Source organism: Myotis nattereri, assembly GCF_964212035.1.
Source record: "Myotis nattereri genome assembly, chromosome: 2".
Classification (NCBI taxonomy): domain Eukaryota; kingdom Metazoa; phylum Chordata; class Mammalia; order Chiroptera; family Vespertilionidae; genus Myotis; species Myotis nattereri.
In genome coordinates this window covers 184,924,788-184,937,578 of record NC_138076.1, presented here as the reverse complement: position 1 = coordinate 184,937,578, position 12,791 = coordinate 184,924,788, and positions in this window count along the sequence as shown.

The window sequence follows — 12,791 nt, the reverse complement described above, 5'->3', positions numbered from 1 at the left end:
ATGGTCAACAAGCACCAGAAGGTAGAAAAGGCAAGGACAAATTCTCCCCCAGATTTCAATGGGAGCATAGCTCTGCCAACACCTTGGTTTGGGCTTCTAGCTTCCAGAACTGTGAGATAATCAAGTTCTGTTGTTGTAAGCCTCACAGTTTATGGTATTTTGGTACAGCAGACTTAGGAAGCTCAGGCATTTACTCTTCATTCATTTACGGTTAATTTCACACTACAGGGGCAGTTGAGTGATTGTGACAGGGATTGGGTGGCCTGCAAAACCCAAAAAATCTACTGTTTGACCCTTTACCGAAAAACTTTGCTGATCCTTGATCTATTCAGGAGTATGAAAGTGGGATACAGCCAATACAAGGCTATGTATGAGAAGCTCTGAATATTGTGTAAAATAAGTATCATGTTGGTCAAAATAGTAACATTAACTGTAGACAGTAGAGGCTCAAAAGGCATCTTGTTAGAGAGTGAATTTGAACAAGTTGGGAATAGACCAAATTACACTCTCAGGGAAAAATCACTTTGTTTTGTTTTGTTTCGTTATCAGCCCTTTGCACTTTGGGCTGATAAATACTGTCTCTCCTTTAATGCATCAGTGTCCGCCTGTTGTACACATTGAAAGTATAAGATCTATTCAGATGTTTGCTCACTATTCCTGATGACAAAGGCTGGTTTGATTGCTTAAATTAATTGGTCTTTCAGAGTCCGGTGCACACCATTGCTTTATGGTAAGGCCTATTATTTTCTTTATTTTCCTTGCATCCTTTCTTTCTGTCATAGTAAATATGCTTATAATAATATCTGAGTATTGATTCATGATCCAGACCATTATGTGAACTGAAATTATATATGCAATGATGATACTGTCGATCATTAATGCTTTGCTATTTCCAATGCACTTGTAGGGGAACTCACTTTAGAGATTTAATATGGCCCCAGCAGTAAAGGCTGGGAAATGTTGGACTCTCTGTTTAACTCTCTGCAGCCTCAGGTCTGACTAACTACCCAGAAAGCCAGATGCGGCCCAAGCTTAAATGTCAGGCCCTAGGGAGGAGGCTAATGAATGTGTAGAATGTGGAAAACTGCCTGATGTTATCTGTTTACTTAGAAATGCATTGTTCTTTGTAGTGATCTACGTGACTACCTACCATATGTGTTTACTGTAATCCCCTGTAAGCAAGAGACCCTGTCCTGGGAGGGGGTAGATTCTTCCCACTGGACACTACAGGGAACAGGCAGCTGTTTGCCTGTGTATTTACGTTTCTCCAATTAAAGCTCTTATGACTTTGGATAAGGCTGCATGTCAGTTCCTTAGAACTGATCCTGAATTTAGACTTTGGGGGCTTTCCCCCAACAATTGCTGCTGTGAGCAGGGTTCCAAAGAACCCACAAAAGCCAGGAGGTATGGAGGGGAGAACAGGCTCTGCTGGGAGAAATCCCAGGATGGCCAAGTTCTCATGCTTTGGGCCAGTTGGCACAAGCATTGAAGGCTTGGGGGCCACTGTGTGAGTATAGGAACAGCCTGAAGACACCTGCCGGAGTAGCAGAGTGATGGGGGAGGCTGATAGATAAGGAAAAGAAAGATGTTAAGGCCACAGTGGCCTTGGTAGCTGGGGCCCCTTCTTTGTGCCTGGGGGTTCTCTTCGGAAGAGGCATGAGCACTGGCCGCTAGGAATCGCCATTTAGAAGGGGACTTCTAGTTAGAAAGGGAAGCCCGACTGGCTACTGCTGAACAGCTCTCAACACATCTTCATGATAAATACAAGAAGGTAGAAACCTTAGCCTGTAGGGGTGCGAAAGGGAACTGGGTGCTGTGCAGCCAGGTCCGAATGGTCCTGGTCAGGGCAAATTGGGACCCCAAAACATGGGACCCCATGGAGGATTCAACCCTTTCTTTCTCTCAGAGGAGGAGGAAGAGGGGGACATGACAGAGATACCAGACTTACAAGCACGACCAGGACTGATAACCAAGTTTAACACAGAGCAGCTGTGGCCACAGGGGGTGAACTTAGGGGATCTCCCTGGGAGAGGTGTCAGTTTACTTCTGTGAGGGAATATACCTCGGCTGAGTTAGGAGGGTTAGGAAACAGGTATAGGCAGAAAGGAGTCTGGATGCTGTGCTTGTGGGACTCGTGTGCCAAAGGCATCCTCTTGACAGGGGCAGAAATCTCTGAGTGCAAGCCAGGGAGCTTGGCTAAATGGGGCGACCTGCCCTCCTCCCCACCCCAATGGTAGACCATAGGAGCACTTCAGGAATTGATTAGAGAGCTAGAAATAAGGAAGGCTATTTAGGTGCAGCGTTTCTGGGGGGTCTGATAACGAGCTATTTACCTTGGCATGAAAGATACTATACTACAGTCTTCCCCCCAATCAGTGGTATGGACCTCTGGTGTTGGTCCTGAACCCCCTGGTTAGACTCCCGGTAAACCAAGTGGCCCAGGCTATTGCAGATGTAGGAGAAACTAAGAGAGCCAGAAGATCAGCTAATATTTGGGCAATAGGCCATAAGGGGGGCAAGTGCGGAGAGAAAGGCCTGATCAGTTGATTCAATGAAAGTGGCACGCCATTAGAATTTGGTAGAGGCAGAAATAGAATATTGGGGACTAGCTATAATTATAAGGCATATTAATTATGCTCTGTTAAACTGACTGTTCTGTTCTGATTGGAGAAAGCACATTCTAACTGGCTGAGAGTTGTTTGCCCTGGGACATGGGCGCTAACATAGGAATGCAGTCCATCCTCCTTTTCTGAGAACTGAGTAGAATAACAACCTTGTTGCTGAGACAATCTGGTCCCAGAGGCATCTGCCCTTTGCAACCACAAGCCCCTATATGGCCTGTAATCTGGTCCTGGAGTACCTGGGGGCACCCGCCCTCTGTAACCCCCAGCCCACATTGCCTGCAACCATTATGCCTTGCCTACTTTCCCATGCCTGTAATTCCTACCTTCCTATGTAATCTTTGTCCCTCTACCCAATATAAGCAGTTGGCTTGTGGGGAGGGACAGAGAAGATTTTTGTGGATGACCTGCTGCTCTCCCATACTGCTGGCAGTATTGGAATAAACACTCATATAAGATTCAACCCTGACTCTGCTCAATTGGCTCAAGTTGTGACAGGCAGCCCAGACCCATTGGTTGTCTGGTTACATATTCTGGCTACTCTGGTGGGACCACTAGCGGAGAGTCTTCTGGGGTGAGTACCAGGGATCCCACTTGCTGCCTGGACTGGGGGTTCCCGGGGCTGAGGCCTGGAATCTTTTATTTGCAATGCTGCCAAGAACTTTCCTGTTTGGAGTCCCAGCCGCAGCCTCCGCAATCCCTGTCATCTCACCTAACACCTAAATTGAATTGAATGTTCTATAACTCTGTAAGGAGGGGCGCCTGTTGTCTATTGTCTGTTGCACATCCATCTGGTGTGAGCCTGTTCAGCTCTTGGTTGCAAGCAGCCTCTCACAGTTCTTGCCTGTCCACACCCAAGCCTGATCAACTTAGGTCGAGACACAACCCTGCGTGGCACAGGACCTCTGTCTGGTATTCTGTCTGGCTGTGCAGGTACACCACAAGTGGCTATCTGTCTGTTGTGCACACTTATAAATATTGTACATGAGAGTGTCTCAGTTGATGGTTATGTTGTGCCTCTTTGTTGTTTGGTTTAATTTGTTTAAAGATGCAGGCATATCCCACTTTGCTGGGGGCCCCAGCTGCTTGTGGCAGGCTGAACTCGTGGCAGGGATTGCAGGACCTTCCCAGAAACCTTAATCTTGGGGACCCTCCCTGCTCTCCCTCTCAAGGCATCAGCCACCCGTAATGCTTAGCTAGTGAGAGTTCTTATCTGTCTGTAATGTAACTTTGGTTCCAGATGTTCTTTGCTTGCTTTTTCTTTTTTATCTTTTGGGGACTTCATCTGCTTCTCATAGCAGTTTTATGCACATAGGGAATCCTCTGTCTCTGTTGTTTGTCTTTGTGCTACTCAGACCAAAGGTCATTTGCTGTGCTGGGTTAGTGTGTGATAAGAGTCTAAAGCTAATGTACCAGTCCTTCCTTTTGAAGAGTACTCATCTATTTACTTTAGGGTTTGTTTCTGTTTCTGTTTTGCAATAGGATAAGATCTCTTCTTATATGCAAGATTTCGTGTTGTTACAGTCTATTCAGAAAGAAAAATATGGGAAATAAACCTTCTAAACCCCTCAGGTTTTTTTTCTTGTTTTTTTTTTTATTCATTTCTTTATTGATTAAGGTATTACATATGTGTCCTTATGCCCCCCCACCCCCCACTCATGTCCTCACCCCCCTGTTGTCCGTGTCCATTGGTTAGGCTTATATGCATGCATATAAGTCCTTTGGTTGATCTCTCTCCCTTACCCCCACCCTCCCCTACTTTCCCTCTGAGGTTTGATGGTCTGATCGATGCTTCTCTGTCTCTGGATCTGTTTTTGTTCATTAGTTTATGTTGTTCATTATATTTCATAAATGAATGAGATCATGTGATATTTATCTTTCTCTGACTGGCTTATTTCACTTAGCATAATGCTCTCCAGTTCCATTCATGCTGTTGCAAATGGTAAGATTTCCTTCTTTTTTTACAGCAGCATAGTATTCCATTGTTTAGATGTACCACAGTTTTCTAATCCATTCATCTGCTGATGGGCACTTAGGCTATTTCCAAATCTTAGCTATTGTAAATTGTGCTGCTATGAACATAGGGGTGCATATATCCTTTCTGATTGGTGTTTCTGTTTTTTTGGGATATAGTCCTAGAAGTGGGATCACTGGGTCAAATGGGAGTTCCATTTTTAGTTTTCTAAGGAAGCTCCATACTGTTCTCCACAGTAGCTGCACCAGTCTGCTTTCCCATCAGCAGTGCACGAGGGTTCCTTTTTCTCAGCATCCTCGCCAGCACTTGTCCTTCGTTGATTTGTTGATGATAGCCATTCTGACAGGTGTGAGATGGTACTGCATTGTCGTTTTGATTTACATCTCTCAGATGATTAGTGACTTTGAGCATGTTTTCATGTCTCTCAGCCTTCTGTATGTCATCTTTTGAAAAGTATCTATTTAGATCCGTTCCATTTTTTTGATTGGGTTGTTTATCTTCCTTTTGTTTAATTGTATGAGTTCCCTGTAAATGTTGGAGATTAAACCCTTATCGGTGATAACATTGGCAAATATGTTCTCCCATGCAGTGGGCTTTCTTGTTGTTTTGTTGACGGTTTCTTTTGCTGTGTAGAAACTTTTTGTTTTGATGTAGTCCCATTTGTTTATTTTCCCTTTAGTTTCCATTGCCCTAGGAGCGGTATAGGTGAAGAAATTGCCTCGGCATATGGCTGAGATTTTGCTGCCTGTGGATTCCTCTAGTATTTTTATGGTTTCATGTCTTATGTTTAAGTCCTTTATCCATTTTGAGTTTTTTTGTGTGGATGGTGTAAGTTTTTCTCCCAGAAGAGCTGGAACTGCAGAAATGCCCTCGAGCAGGGGGGCCACTCCTACTTTGTAAGTGGAAAAAAATAGTAAAGTCTTTGGTAACTTAAACTTCTGGAGTTCTGCTGGGTTAAGTAGTAAAAATTATTAAATATCTAGGTATTTTAAAATAACAGGATGCTTAAATATCAATCTGAGTTTGCCTACTTTTGACTTCGTATCACAGAGAGTCTAGAGGATGGATTTTAATCTGCTAATTAATGTGTATCATACTTCATTTGAAATATACTTCTCAAAAATCTGAATGTATTGCTAATCTGAGGAATGTTAATTATTTCCTTTTCACCTAAAAATTAAGGTTTCTGAAAGTTAAGACTACTAACTAATTGGAAAGAAATTGTGTAGTTTTGATATTAGAAGGCATGAGGCATAGAGATGCATTTTGAAGGAAAAAGTTATAGAGCTGTTTGTTTTTTTCTGGATGGATAAGAAGGTTTGTGAAAGTTGAAGAAAAGTTTGTGAAAGTTATAGAAGGATTGTGAAGGAAATCTTAAAATGAAATTATAGGTTATCTGAATAACATTTAATTAGATAAATGGATCTGAAGTATAATGCTTTTACAAAAATGTTACATCTTCTGAGGGATCCATGGAAAGAATTCTGACTTATTTTAAATTACATATCGCTGAGAATTTAAAAAATCAGATCATCCCCTTTGAACTGGATAAAAATTATTAGCACTTATAGAGTATCTGGATTTATAGAAGTACTGGCAGGAAAACCACAAATTGATTATGGGACTGCATCAACCGAAAATAATTATATGTTTTTTTGTAATTTTTGTTAAAAGTATTGCTGATTTTTAATCTTTTTTTTTCAAACATAAGGAAACTTGTTTCTTTCCTTAAATCAATTTGGTAAATTATATATTTTTCTCCCTACCTGATCCCTCCAGAATTTTGCAGTTCTTAATGAGTGAGTCATGGCAATATGTTTCTTTCCATGAATTCAACAAGACCAGTTTTCAATTGTGGTTTTATTAACTAAGACTTTGACTGGAATACCATGTCTTAGAGAGACATGCTCAGACTCTGGATGTCACCAGAAAACTGACTTTGAAGCCAATAAGAGCACCTTGGAGAAATAGCCTGGTACCTTGCTTGGTAACATGGTTTATGCCAGTCTTTCCAGGTAAAGAACAAAGGTTGTTTTCCTGGGAGATGGCAAAGAAAGAACCTTAAGAATGTGAGGAATTTACCCAAGTTTATAGGTATTGCAGGAAAACCTGATGGCAACTAGGTGGCTCAGCTTCTTTGCCCTGAGGGGCTAATTAAAGTTCAATCATGAAATTCCAGCAAAGCAGATGTTTAAAAAAGCCTATGATCAATTGCTATTCTTATTATGCTCATGAAAAGCAATCAGGCCAAATTGAAACTAGACTTACTACAGTAAATAAATTGGTCTTAATTTGGCTCCTTAATGAAAATGAGGGTGATTTTTTTTTTTTTTTTGGCGGGGCGGGGCGGGGGAGGATTGTTTTTCAGTAGACTAGTGAATTCAGTAGACTCTATAACACAGAGTTGTGAAAATTAGACTCTAAGCTTTATTTTTCACCTATGAGTTGAACTGGATTTCCTGATTTATCTCTAGCTCTTGCCCCAATCATACTAAAATTTATAACACAGTTCGTCTCTACTAGGTTATAAGCCCTACTCATACTCAGGGAATACCACCTCTAGACACCATTTTCATCTCCTTCCATGCCCAGGCTTCGTCATTCCTCTGACAGAGAGCAAGGATCTCTTGGCTCTGAGGTTAATTTTGTCCCTCCTCAGTATGAAGCAGCTACAGAAGAGATGTGAACCCTTCCTCTCTGAAAGGATTCAGAGCCAAGATCCTTGGCGGGGGGGGGGGGGGGACAGGTATGGTAGGCAGTTAGACAGACATGAGCAGAGAAAGGACAATGGGTCAGGTACAGAAGATCACCAGGGTGGAAAGCCCCAGGTGCCTAGCAAGGGCCATCACTCCAGAGTGAAGAGGGTGCCAGAAGGGGAAGAACGGGGGACCAGGCCCAAGGAATACCTCAAGAGCATCTTTCGAAGGCAACATTTGTTATAATTGCACTCGACCACTGCTGATCTGGCTAAAGGCGATCTGGTTGCATTCAGAAGAGATGAAAATATTTGGGTGTATTTAGCAAAAGAAATATTTTTAATATCTCTGACTTTTGCCTTTTAGGGGGAGCCTATGTAGAACAGACGTTTATATCCTACCTAGTAAGAGTTGGGACACCTATTGTTGATATACAGAATTATACTCATTCTATTCATTTGGGGGGAAAAGTCACATAAAAGGACCTTTATGTGTTGGGACCCACTGTCTGGGAAAAGGGTGCAGAGATATTATTTCTAAAGGTTGCTGCAGTAGCTTTACTGGCTTTTCTAGCTATTGTCTTTCAGTATCTAATAATCACAATATGAAACATTCTGATAATTTCACCTTCCCTTACAGTAATGGACATGCTAAGCTGCTGACTGTTTAGTTTCTGATATGTGGGGTAACTGATTATTCATATATCCCTGCCAGTAGCACAGGGAGGCCTTGTTCCTTAGGACGACGGACTGGCTTTATGCCCCAGAAATATCACAGGATCCAGACCAAAAGAGACCTTCTCACAGCTGTGGCACCAGACTGCAATGATGATCTCTACCTTGGAGCTCTGCTGAATATATTGCTTCAACCATTTTTGTTATGCTGGTAATAGTAGGCTCCCTTAATGTAGAAGTGACCCAGCTGACTTGTAGCATGGTAAAAGCCCTGAAGGCCACTTCCAGACTATACATGGGACAAATCAAAAGCTGAGCCAGGTCAGGGGGACAGTTCTATAGAATCTGACCTGATTTATCTCCTGTTTATTTTTATAGTCTACTTGCTTGCTGCTGTGTTCAATGTCTTCCTCTTTTTAGATACTGTATTTCCTGTATTCCATCTTCATGAAGTGCTTTCAAGACAGAAGCAAAGGCAGTCCAGCAGGAGGAGACTTTTCACCTAAAACTAATCTCATAGATATGAGATGATAGAAATAGCAGTGGGGAATGTTAGGGGCAAAAACAGAATATTGGGGGCTAACTATAATTATAAGACATATTAATCATGCTCTGCTAACCTAATTGTTCTGTTCTGACTAGGAAAGCACATTCTAACCTGGCTGAGAATTGTATGCCCTGGGACATGGGAGCTAACAGAGGAATGCAGTCCATCCTCCTTTTCTGAGAACTGAGTAGAATAACAACCTTGTTGCTGAGATATTCTGGTCTCAGAGGCATCTGCCCTTTGCAACTCCAAGCCCCTGTGGCCTGTAATCTGGTCCCTGAGATGCCTGGAGGCACCTGCCCTCTGCCACACCCCAACCCGCATTGCCTGTAACCATTATGCCTTGCCTACTTTCCCGTGCCTGTAATTTCTACTTTTCCATATAATCCTTGTCCCTCTACCCAATATAAGCAGCTGGCTTGTGGAGAGGGGAAGAGCAGATTTTTATGGATGACCTGCTGCTCTCACATACTGCTGGCAGTATTGGAATAAACATTCATATATGATTCAATCCTGTCCCTGCTTAGTTGGCTTAAGTTGTGATAGGCAGCCCAGACCCATTGGTTGTCCAGTTACAAATTGATAAACAGCCTAAAGCTGTTTTGGTACAATTGTGGCAGAAACTCAAACCTAAACTACAATTTCAATAACTGTCAACTAAGAAGGGACTATGCACCATGGGCCCAGGTGGGGTTGTCAGCTCCCCCATAATGGGAGGAGCCTGAGAATCTGGACTAGGGATAAGGATGGTGCACGGGGATCAGAGGCCCCAGATAGAGCTAACCATCCATTGGACACCACAAAATAAATAGTGGGCCTTGGGCCTGGTAGATAACTGGAGCAGAATGCACACTGATCTATGGTAATACCCATAAGTTTACAGGCTATGTTACTGCTATAGATGGTTATGGGGTAGTTCCATAAAGCTGGAGCAAGTCTTGCTCTGTTGCCCCTGAGGTCGTATCAGATGTTTATTTTGTCCCTACCTGAATATATATTGGGCATCAACATCTTAGCTCAATTAGGTAAAATATCCACAACAATTAGAGAGTTCTGTTTGGGGATGTGAGCAATGAAGCTTAGGGGGAAGGTGAAATGGACACCTGTGAAGCTCCCTGCACTGAGGCAGGTTATATCGGTGAGACAGTATTTCTTACCTGGGGGCATGCAGAGATCACCTATATGGTAAAAGAACTACATAGAGTGGGCATAATTTGTCCCACCCAGAATCCCTTTAACAACCCTGTCTGGTTAGTCTGTAAACCAGGCGGGTCCTGGTGATGACTGTGCACTACTGGGAGTTTAATAGAATAGTTTATCCCATCCCTGCCACTGCCTGGTACACAGATGGATCTGCTAAGGGCAGTCATCCCCGCTGGACTGCAGTGGCCATACAGCTGAGCACAGACATGATATGGCTGGATGGAAGAAGCCGGCAAAGCAGTCATTGGCAGAGCTGCAAGCGGCTTGGATGATACTAATACATGAATCAAGCCCTATCACGCTGGTGACTGATGGCTGGGCTGTCGACAAAGGCCTCACTTGGTGAATAGGACAAGGGAAAGAGGACAGCTGGGAAGTTCTGCACCTCCCTGTATGGGAGCTGAAAGTGGGACGAGACCTGGGAAAGGACAAGAGGCTTGGAGGTCTCAGTGCCATGTACTGGCCCACAGTTACATCCCTTCCAGGAAATCAGGAGGCGGATCAGTTGACCCAGGTCTGATATACAGAGGAAAGCAGTGACCCTCAAGAAGTGGCCTGCTGGCCACATCTAAAGACTGGCCACAAGGGGGTACATACTCCGGGAAATTGCCAAACAGATGGACATGAGCTCACCCATGCCCATAGTAAGGAGGCATGCCAGGAGTGTTCTTGTCCTCTCAAACGTAAGAGACAATTGCCGTGGCATCTTGGACAGAGAGCAAGGGCAGGAGCACCAGCCATGCCACTGCCTCAGAACGGCAGGTATACATTGCTGTGCATTGATACTGCCATGGTCTGTTGCAAGCATATCCTAGTAAGAAAGCAACCCAAAGGCTACTATGCAGAGACTTAGGCAACTGTATGCCACCTTTGGATGGCCCACAAACATCAACCAAGGCACTAATTTCACTGGCCACCAGGTGCAGGAATAGGCCAAGAGTTCGATATAATGTGGCCCTTCCATCTGCCCCACACTCCTAAAGCCGCTGGATCGATGGAGGGGATAGACAGACTCTTGAAACAGGCTCTGTAAAGAGAAATCCATTCTTTTTTTTCTTTTCTTTTAAATTAAATCTTTTTTTAATTAAATCTTTATTGTTCAGATTATTACATTTGTTCCTCTTTTTCCCCCTCATAACTTCCCTCCTCCCAGTTCCCGCCCCACCCTCCACCCTCACTCCCCACCCACTGTCCTCATCCATAGGTGCACGAGTTTTGTCCAGTCTCTTCCCGCATCTCTCACACCCTTTCCCCCCCAAGAATAGTTAGTCCATTCCCTTTCTATGTCCCTGATTCTATTATAATCACCAGTTTATTCTGTTCATCAGATTATTAATTCACTTGTTGATAGATGCATATTTGTTGTTCATAATTTGTATCTTTACCTTTTTCTTCTTCTTTCTCTTCTTAAAGGATACCTTTCAGCATTTCATAGAATTCTGGTTTGGTGGTGATGAACTCCTTTAGCTTTTCCTTATCTGTGAAGCTCTTTATCTGACCTTCTATTCTGAATGATAGCTTTGCTGGATAAAGTAATCTTGGTTGTAGATTCTTGGTGTTCATCACTTTGAATATTTCTTGCCACTCCCTTCTGGCCTGCAAAGTTTCTGTTGAGAAATCAGCTGACAGTTGTATGGGTACTCCCTTGTAGATAACTGAGTTTCTTTCTCTTGCTGCTTTTAAGATTCTCTCTTTGTCTTTTGCTCTTGGCATTTTAATTATGATGTGTCTTGGTGTGGTCCTCTTTGGATTCCTTTTGTTTGGGGTTCTCTGCGCTTCTTGGACCTGTAAGTCTATTTCTTTCACCACGTGGGGGAAGTTTTCTGTCATTATTTCTTCAAATAGGTTTTCAATGTCTTGCTCTCTCTCATCTTCTGGCACCCCTATAATTCTGATGTTGGTACGCTTGAAGCTGTCCCAGAGGCTCCTTACACTATCTTCGTATCTTCAGATTCTTTTTTCATTTTGCTTTTCCGGTTGGGTGTTTTTTGCTTCTTCGCATTTCAAATCTTTGACTTGATTCTTGTGCTCCTCTGGTCTGCTGTTGGGAGTCTGTATAATATTCTTTATTTCAGTCAGTGTATGGTTAATTTCTAGTTGGTTCTTTATCACAACATCGAGGATCTCATTAGATTTCTTGAGGATCTCACTACATTTATCGGCAGTTTTTAGAAAATTATTGAAAGACCTTAAAAGTGTGGTTTTGAGGTCTATAGATTCCATTTCTGACATTTGCGTCCTGTTTCTTTGTCTCCGCATTTTTTCATGTTTTCTTGGTGCATGCCCTAGTGGTCTTTGTGCGCAGTCTTGTTGTAGTTAAGCCTTGATTGTTGTAGGTAATACTAGAGGGGATTTGAGCTCCAGGCCAAGTGGCTGTGAGAATCAGCTGTGTCTGCAGTGAGAGAACTTCTGTCCTCTAGGGAGTGCTAATCTAGCCTTTGCCTGAGGCTATCCAGCAAATGGCTCTGTGCAGGGCTTGGGCAGGGCGTTTCCCAGGGGATCAACAAGGCAGGCTGAGCGAGCAGTTATGGCTGCTCTCAGTCCCGTCACCAGGGGCTCTGCCTCTCAGAGTCCCAGCAACTGCTGCAAACCTCAGAGAGAAAGCTGCCTTTGAGTTCCGACCGAAGCCAGACAGTCCCGTTTCTCCCGTTTGAGTCTGGGTCCCTAGAGACTCGCGCGGATCTGGAGCTCAGAATCTGAGACTCCCTCCCGATTGGAAAAGACAAGCGCGCCCTCAGCCACCAGCCCGCTCCGTGCACCTCCGCACCTTAGTATTTGACTTCAGCACTGCGCCTCCTCTGAGTCTCGGTATGTTATTCTCTTTCCTCCTAGCTGTAGAACTTCCACTCAGCTAGCCTTCCTGTGGTTCTGGATGATGTCCGTTCTGTCTTTTAGTTGTATTTTTGAAGTGGTTGTATGAGGCAGCAAACTCCAGCGTTAACCTATGCCGCCATCTTGGTTTCCCTCAAGAAATCCATTCTTTAAAGGGTTGGATGCATAGGTTGTCAGAAGCTCTCATAGAACTCAATAGTTACACCAGACAAGCACGTCCTACTCTGTATCATCTCTTAACCA